The following is a 9,653-nucleotide window of genomic DNA, read 5'->3' on the forward strand; positions in this document are numbered from 1 at the left end:
CCGCCGCCGCCGCCGCCGCGTCCGGCCGCTGCCCGCGCGCCCCAGGCTCCGGGACGGGTTTCCCCGGCTGGGCAGGGGCCGCCGTCTCTACCGCGCCCCCCGGCACTGGGCAGGGGGCGGTGCTCCACGTGCCTCCCGGGATCCCGAGCCGCTTTGCCCGGGGATCTTCCGCAGGAGGCTCACACTCCCTCCGACAGACACGAACCTCCTCACTAGTGAACGACAGTTTGGTAGGGGAGGACTAGGGAGACCGCGGACGCTCGGACTCATTGCAAAATGAAGAACCCGGGGAGGGATTTTTTTTTAAATCTTAATTTAAAATAAACCTTTCTTAGTACTCCACCAAGCAACAAACAGATACTTCCGTTTCCTATTTTGACCACTGATGGGAGAAAGCGAAGATGGAAAAAGAGAAGCGGCTGAATGGGGGTGGGGGTGGGAGCTCACAAGAAGGAGAAAAGGGAGAGGGAGGGACGCCCGGGCCCTGACACCTAGGAGGAGATGGGGGCTTTGGGGAAGGGACCTCCAGAGGGCTTAAACCCATTGTGACCAACCCTCCAGGCGTCTAGAAACAGGCCTCTCAGCTCCGAAAATAGACCTTGGCTGCTTTTACATTCAGACTTCAGTGCCTAATATTATTAAAATGAGGGTTAATTCTCCCATGGCATTCTGGAAATCTTGCACGTAAGAGAAGAAATGACCGGTTATAAATGTTCTGCAGAATCCTGGATGTGTATGTTGATTTAATTAATGCCTATTGCCTAAAATCCCCTTGATATTGAAACCCTGTCGGAGTGGCTGGTTTTTATTTGTGAGACTTATTTCACTCCATTTTGTTTAAAGAGTTTATCAGAAGCCAGCAGTGATTTCTTTAGTTTAAAGACTAAGAATAATCAAATCTGTTTTCTTTTCTAGTTAGACCCTAGCGGATCATAAATAAGGAAAGGAACAGAAACCTCAAAATGTATTGATGTGAGTGCTGGGTAACACTCTTCATTCTTCAGGGTGGGTATTAGCCCTGTTTTACCAGGTAAGGAAACACAGTTGCTATTGCAATCAGCTGGTAAGTAAGAGGTTTCAAACCCAGGTTTATCTGATAACTATGTTCATATTCTTCCCTCTACACATTCAAAAAAGTAGAAAAAATAAATCCCTAAATCATGAGCCAATGCTGACAGCTCTTTCACTACTGTGAACATGTCAGCGGCTCTCCTCTGTCTGGGGTAAGCGGATCAACACGTTCAGAGGAAAAGTGGAGCGTAACATGTAGACCACAAAACAATACTATTTCATGGTTAAGAGGATGGGTGAGGAAATTTCTTCAACCTTACTTAAGTTAGTATTAAACATAATTTCAGGCAAAAGAAAACTAGTTTGTAGCTGGAAGGCATCTGAGAAACCATTTGTTCACCCTGCAATACAGAGAGGAAAATAGAGGCTGGGACAAGTTTAATGACTTGTCCAAGATCACTCATGACTACATTGAAACGTCTCGGGTTTTTGGTTTTTGAGGTTTAGAATTGTCTCAAGTCCTCTTAAAAATTCCTTAAGGTAGTAAATTTCACAAGCTACTTGGGACTTTTCTCATTTTAACTTTTTAACTTATTTTAACTCATTTTGACTTTACTCATTTTTTTATCCCCCTTGAGTACTCTAATCAGGGTCAGCTTACTTTATGTCTTGGCTCTTTTAAGTAATATTCCACATTAACTAATTATACAAAGAATTTGAAAAGCAATATTTTTTATTTGAGTTTACAGTCAATATAATTTGCCCCCTACACTCTGGTCAGCCCTTACCCAGCCCACTTATGTTTCATTGCTGCTTCTGATGTTTTTTGCTTTTGTTTTTTCATTGTAGACATATAAATGCACCAAATAATCAGTAAAATACTACTTTCAAATTTACTTCCTCTTCCACTTTCAATACAGCATCAGGTCCAAACTCCCCTTTTTATACAGAAGTCACTTATATTATCCCTGGTGATGGCTGAGTGTATTTCCTAAGAGTTGCTAGGTTTTTAATTTATAAGCTATCACAGTGCATAAACACAGTTATTGAAAATCTCAGCTTCTGCAGCATTACCTTGCTTATGTTGAGTTTAAATTTCATCTATCATTGTATCATTCTAAAATCCAGACAGGGCTTCCCTGGTGGTGCAGTGGTTGAGAATCCGCCTGCCGATGCAGGGGACATGGGTTCGTGCCCTGGTCCGGGAAGATCCCACATGCCGCGGAGCGGCTGAGCCCATGAGCCATGGCCACTGAGCCTGTGCGTCCGGAGCCTGTGCTCCGTAACGGGAGAGGCCACAACAGTGAGAGGCCCACGTACAGCAAAATAAAAATTAAAATTAAAATTAAAATCTCATTTAACCTTTTCCATAATTTTCTCACACAAAAAAAGCTAAAGATACAGCTTCACAAAATATTCATAAAAATACCTAAACATTCACCTAAATGTGTTGTTTTGCCCTTGGTTTCCTGGGGTTTTAAAATCCATATCAAGGTGTTGCTGCCTTTCCCCTCCCCCTGCCAGCCTACTCTGGCTCTTATAGTGGAGATAATAAGAGAGGGGTTGGCATCTAAATCAAATCACATCTTTAGTTTTTAATCCCTTTGATTTCTTTCATTGAAAAAATAACTCTGCTACTTTAAAAAGTACCAAACCTTGTGTAGACTCTCATTTCGTATAACAGCATTTTCCTAAAATTGGCAATGAGGGTACCTGAAATGACAGCTTTCTGAGGTTTCCAACTGGCAATCTCCTGCACTCAAAACTGCTCTGGGGGAGTACAGAAGAGTAACCGCATCCTACAATAAGAATTATCGTCTTTTTATAAGCTCTTCTTCCTGTTGGTATACATCTGGCTCATCTAAATGCATGTGCTTAATCATATCTCTGCAGGCCCACACGTACCCATCCGGAGGACATAAGCTTAGGAGAGTTTATTTTCCCATAAACTAGCATACTCTGACAGTCTAGATTTACTTTAAGAAGCACAAGTAAAATAAAGCTTTCTATGCCATAGGATTCATTGGCAACACACTGGTCAGTTAAGCATACTAATGTCATGCTGACTGGGGCTCTAGTAATTTCCATCGCCCAATGACGCTGACTTTCTACAGGACTACTCTTGCACTTCTCCAAAGTTTTTCAGCTACTTACTTGTACACCCCATTGGCTCACTCAACTAGACTAATTGTCTGGGTGTTGACCCCAGAAATGGATGAGAAAAGACTAGGAAAACGATCCTTAGATAGGTATAGTGCTAAGATTAGTGTATATAAATATCCAAATCCTACCCTGTGTACCAGTCGGGTTGTAGAGCAGTAGCACAGAGCCAGAACACACATCCTAGCAACTGTCAACACAGTATTGGGAGGCCCAGTGGGATAAAAGGTAGTCTGGGACACAAGAATGTCCCTATCTCTGTGACAATCCCCCTCACCATGGCTAGTCTCATCCTTTCTAGGCTCTGAAGGCTCCTAAAGCACTTTTTTCACAACTTTATTATAGCACTTACTGGTGCATTATGCTTTATGTTTACATGACTGTCTTTTCCAGCAGACTGTGAACTCCCCAAAGGCAAGGATATTTTCTTATTCCCGCTACATACTAGGTGCTCAATAAATGTTTGTCAAGGTGTAGAAAAATGCCTATAACCAAGAGTCGTTCATGATTTAAAATAATTCCTCAGCTTAAAAGTGAATGGTGAGTTTTGTTTTGATTCAGATATATGTGTCCTTTAATTGTGATATTATCACTTGCATTTTCCCTTAATGCTAACTAGAAAAAATGTATTTTTTCCCCTTTGGTTCCATTTAGAAAATGTTCATTCTCTTTACAAAGTAAATGTATCCTTTAAAATTTTTCCTCAACAACAAGAAAATATGAACAGAAAATCAGAGAATGGATAGATCGAAGAACACTTATTTTTCTAATTACTTCATTTTTTCTTACCGTGACCATCTCGAAACATAAGTGGTACATGCTCACCCTCTAGTGGTGAATCTATTCCTCATACAAATTCCACACAGAACTTCCATGGAAAGCTCTTTTCAGGGAACAAATTGGACAATGTCAGCTTCCATGGTCCAAACCTGAAGGACTAATTGAAAGAAAAATTAAGTCCTTCACCTTAAAGAAAAACAGATAATATGAGCATTCACTCATTGATTGAGGCAACATTTATTGAGCGTCTAATACATACCAGGTATTGTTTTAGGAGTTCTTTTTGAAAAGGACACATTAAGTTGGAGACTCTATTGGACATCCAAGTAGAGATGTCATATAGTCATATACAAATTCAGGAGAAGATCTCTCAAGAAGAAGAGCAGATAGAGAAGAAGTCTGAGGAATTAACCCTAGGATGCTCCAACATCCTGAGGTTGGGGAGAGGAAGAGAGACAAAGACTGAGGAGAGACCACTGAGTTAGGAGGAAAACCAAGAGAGATTAGATGCTCAAAGGCAGGGGAGGAATATGTTTCAAGAAGAAATTGATGAACTCGGCCAAATGCCAAGTAAGGAAAGAACTATTCCAGTGAAGTGACAGGAGTAAAAGTAGACTAGAATGGGTTCAAGAGATCATGAGGAGAGAGAAAATGGCAACTGGCAGGGCAGACAACTTTTGGAGTAGTTTTATTCAAAAGAGTAGCAGAGAATTGGGCAGAAGCTAGAGGGACATGTGGTATTTAAAAATAAGTAGAATAGAAAGAAGTAAGAAAGTCTTTCATTGAAGAATTGATAGGCTGCATCTTATACTACATTTTCTAATCCCCTGTAGAATTTTAGGAATCCTTCTACAGTCTTCAAAATAATATGTGATATGAAAATTGCCATTATGTTCATGTACCCATTTCCAGGCAAAATTATCCCTGATCCAGTCATTCAATAAACATGTACCAACTATATATTAATAGGCACTGTGCTAAGTGCTAGGGATGAACAAATAAGGCAAAATTCTCCACTCTGCAGATGTTCGTTCCCTGGTGAAAGAGACAGACTAGATACAATGCAATAAGAAAAGCCTCATAATATAAGTATTAAACAAAGATGTGGAAGTCCAGAGGAAAGGAGCATTGGCTCTTCCTGGGGAGACCAAAGAATTCACAGAGCTAACACTTCCTCTCAGGCAGAAGTTTCATCAGTAGACTGGAGGAAAGGGGAGTGCAATGCCAACAGGGGTCCATTAATATGTGGAACACTTGCCACAACTGCATCATATAAAATGCATTGGAAACGGCGAGGGTAGATTTCTTGGGGGCCAATCATAAAGAATCACGTGTGCCATGCAAGGTACGTATGAACTTTACTCTGTAAGAAGCGTCATATTTTTCTAAAATGAAATATGACTCTGAGCCCCCACCCTATTTATCTGATGGGCAATTCAACTCGTCATTATTGTGGCTTCCCTCTTCCCCTGCCCTACCCTGAGGTTCCACTGATGGACCTGGAGTCTTGTACCCAAAGAAGACCATTCCACAAAGCTGCTCTGCTTCTCCCTGTTGCCTAAGCCCACATAATCCCATGAAGCAGTACTGCTGTTCCTGTGTCCTTCAGGAGCATGGGAATGAACCTTGGCTGAGGCTGTACACCCAGAGTCTAAGGGTCCACGGCCCTCGGTGAACAGAGTACCCATCCCACAGTAGGTCTGCCCGCTTCCCTGAGGGTCCCTACTACGTGAGGAAAAGCAAACCACATCTTCCCTATAGTCAGGAAATGTATTCCTTTCACTTTCTAAAACCACCCACCCCCCAAAACAGACACTGACCCTACAATTACCTGGCATGAACACTTAAATGTTACTGGCCTGGGATTTTGCCCTTCGGGATACATTTGGCAATGTGTGGAGACATCTACTGTTATCACAACCAGACAGATGATACTGGCATCAGTAGTTAGAGGCACAGGACAACCTCCCACAACAAAGGATTATCTGGCCCAAAATGGCAACAGTGCTAAGGTTGGGAAACTATGTTATTAACTACATTTTAAATTGAAAATGCACAACTTGAGAAATAAAAATATTTAATTGATTTTTAAAAATCAGTATTCCTTTGATTTATAAATTTAAAAAATTTATTTATTTATTTATTTTTGGCTGCGTTGGGTCTTCATTGCTGTGCACAGTCTTTCTCTAGTTGTGGCGAGTGGGGGCCACTCTTCGTTGCGGTGCTCGGGCTTCTCATCACGGTGGCCTATCCTGATGCGGAGCACGCGGGCTCTAGGTGCACAGGCTTCAGTAGTTGTGGTGCACGGGCTCAGCGGTTGTGGCTTGTGGGCTCTAGAGCACAGGCTCAATAGTTGTGGCACACAGGCTTAGTTGCTCCACAACATGTGGGATCTTCCTGGACCAGGGATTGAACCTGTGTCCCCTGCATTGGCAGGTGGATTCTTAACCACTGTGGCACCAGGGAAGTCCCTATTCCTTTGATTTAGACTGGAAACTTGATGATTTTTTTTTCCTGAACCAAAATAAAGTACAGAGTTAGTTTCAGGTATTATTATTATTATTATTATTTTGCATCGTTGTCTACAGTACATAATCCAACCTTGATTCCTCCAACTGGAAGCAATATTTAGTTTTATTCATTTTTATAACCAAAGACTATTGTGCAGAAATAAAAATACTTCTGAACATAAATTCTTTGCACAATGGATTTTATATTCGAGGCAATAATTCTCCACTTATGAGATTCAGAACCCCCTGTTTTAGTCAGTTCAGACTGCTATGACACATTACCAAAGACTGGGTGTCTTAAACAACAGAAATTTATTTCTCACAGTTCTGGAGCTGGGAAGTCAGGTTCTGGTGAGGACCCTCTTCCCGGTTTGCAGATGGTCATCTTCTTCCTATGTGCTCATATGGCAGAGATCAAAGAGAGAAGAAGCAAGCTTTCTCATGTCTCTTCTTATAAGGGCACTAATCCCATCATGAGGGTGGAACCCTCATGACCTAACTATCTCTCAAAGGCCCCATCTCTAAGTACCATTACATTTGGGGTTAGAACTTCAGCAGATGAATTTGGGGGTACACAAACATTCAGTCCATAGCACCTGCTTTTTAAATAAAATATTTTGTAGTGAAGAGGAGAGAATAAATAAATATGTATTTAAGTATATGAATGCTTGGGCACCACTGTATCAAAAATATAGCAGATGCCTATATCTACGTATAACAAATATGTTTATATTTTTAAATGTTTAAATATAGACTTAAGATAACTAACTGAATATTGTCAATAGTTCTAACTTATGCATAATACTTTGAAGTAAGGGCTAAATACATATATGTTTACTTATTTAACATATATCAGATAGTATATAAGATGATGTATGTATGTATGTGTGAGTATGTCTGGTAATATGTACGTATATGAATCACCATGAATGTGACTGCTGTAAATGCAGAGTGATACAGGTGTGCTGCATTGTCAACTCGAATAACAAAAGTAGTGTTGCTGCAATGACATAATTTTTTGAAATGGGGAACAACTCTTATAGTTCTCTTATATATGTAGTTCCAACCAACTCTCATAGTTCCAAGCAAAGTACAATCTTCCCTCTATTTACTCAATAGTTATACTCCTAGAAAGTTCTGTGCCTATAAAAATTGTGAAAAAATTGCTGTGCTTTTATATGTAAAACCTATTTAGGTTCTAGGCTCAGGTAGTGATAAGCAAGCTCTACCCCATGTGAATGTCTGGCTTGATATTCAAAAGTCATACAAGATGAGGGACAAGTGTTCATTGTATGAGACTTTCTCATTCACTGCAGCACAGTTAACACTTCTGGCCCCTTCCTACTAAGAGCTAGTGTCAACCACCTCACTTCTCAATTATAGTGACAATGATAAGATTAAAACAACAAATTACTATGACAAGCGCCACACAAATTTTCAAATGCCCCCCCTAGGGTTAGCTGAGAGGTAGAATACAGGGTCTGAACACTGTTGTGGACCTCTGATTTAAAAAGGGTTGAGCAGATAAAAACAAGGTCCTACTGTACAGCACAGGGAACTACATTCAATATCCTGTGATAAACCATAATGGAAAAGAATATGAAAAAGAATGTATATATATATATATACATATATGTATATATATGTATAACTGAATCACTGTGCTGTACAGCAGAAATTACACAGCTGTAAATCAACTATACTTGAATAAAATAATTTAAAAAAATAATAACGAAGAGTTCAGTAAACGTTTTCTGTAGTTTACAACAGATAGTAGATATTTTAGGTTTTGTGGGCCAAGATGAAAAATTGAGGCTATTATGTAGGTGCTTAAATAGGAAAACTTCCTTTTGTAATTTTTAATCACATTAGTGATATTAATTGAGAAGGGCAAATTAAGCAGATTGTCATAAAGTTTCAAGGTTTAAATCGTAGTACCTTTTTCGGATCATAGTCTTCAACTCCACATTGGTGCTGCACTATGAGGTTAGACCATAATGTTCACATCTGGAAACCAGTTTCTATGCCAAAAATGAGCTAGATTATTCCTAGCCAGATCAGTTTCCCAAAGACACAATTTTGCTATATATGAACAAATCAGTTTATATGCTTTTTCAAAAGGTGGGGAGAGAGAGTATTTAAAGGGGTTATAGCATCGACAAAAGAAGCAAATCTGGTCCAGCCTCCGCTGGTAAGCCAAGGTGGATATCTTTTTCCTTGATAGCATCAGTAAGTAAATTTCTTATCAGCAGTTCAAAATTTTCTCAGCATCCACTATATGCACTACAGCTATTTTGAGCACAGACTGTGTGGGTCATGGTCAATTATGATGGCTATTATTTGTATAGTTTTTAAGTTTAAAGCTCAAAGTGGTTCTGGCCTATAGTATAATAAATTGGCTAAAATTCTGTCTCTTGACAAAATGTTGCATTGTGCTTATGTTTCATGAGTCTGATGTTAACACTGGCCGCTTGGAGGAGTCCCATCTGTAGTCATGGTTACCAATTCTAACACGTCTACTTTAAAATGCTCAAAATTTTTCTCCATACACAAAAATAAGCCACTTCCTAATGATGTGCCTTATTTGAGCACCATTTCCAAAAGATATTTAGTCATATCAAAATTCTCAACACAACTTTTATATATCTACTTGCTTATCAGCTGTAATAGAAAATGCCAGAAATAACCTAGTTTTTTCATGCAATTTACCCTGCAAGTTCTAAGCTATATTTCCAACATACTGAGAATAGAGTTTGCAAATGCTAGTTTCTGTTTAGGACCTGTTCTTTCTTTTGCCTTCAATAAATATTCTTTGCAAACTAGTCTTCAGTAAAAAAAAAAAGTTTTAGTTGCCTGAGCAGTTTTTTTCTTCACTTAATACACAACAATTTCCCACTACGGGGCATATACCCAGAGAAAACCATAACTCAAAAAGACACATGCACCCCAATGTTCATTGCAGCACTATTTACAATAGCCAAGTCATGGAAGCAACCTAAATGTCCATTGACAGACGAATGAAGAAGATGTGGTACATATATACAATGGAATATTACTCAGCCATAAAAAGGAACAAAATTGGGTCATTTGTAGAGATGTGGATGGACCTAGAAACTGTCATACAGAGTGAAGTCAGAAAGAGAAAAACAAATATCGTATATTAACGCATATTTGTGGAATCTAGAAAAATGG

The sequence above is a fragment of the Physeter macrocephalus genome, chromosome 20, assembly GCF_002837175.3.
Source record: "Physeter macrocephalus isolate SW-GA chromosome 20, ASM283717v5, whole genome shotgun sequence".
NCBI lineage: Eukaryota > Metazoa > Chordata > Mammalia > Artiodactyla > Physeteridae > Physeter > Physeter macrocephalus.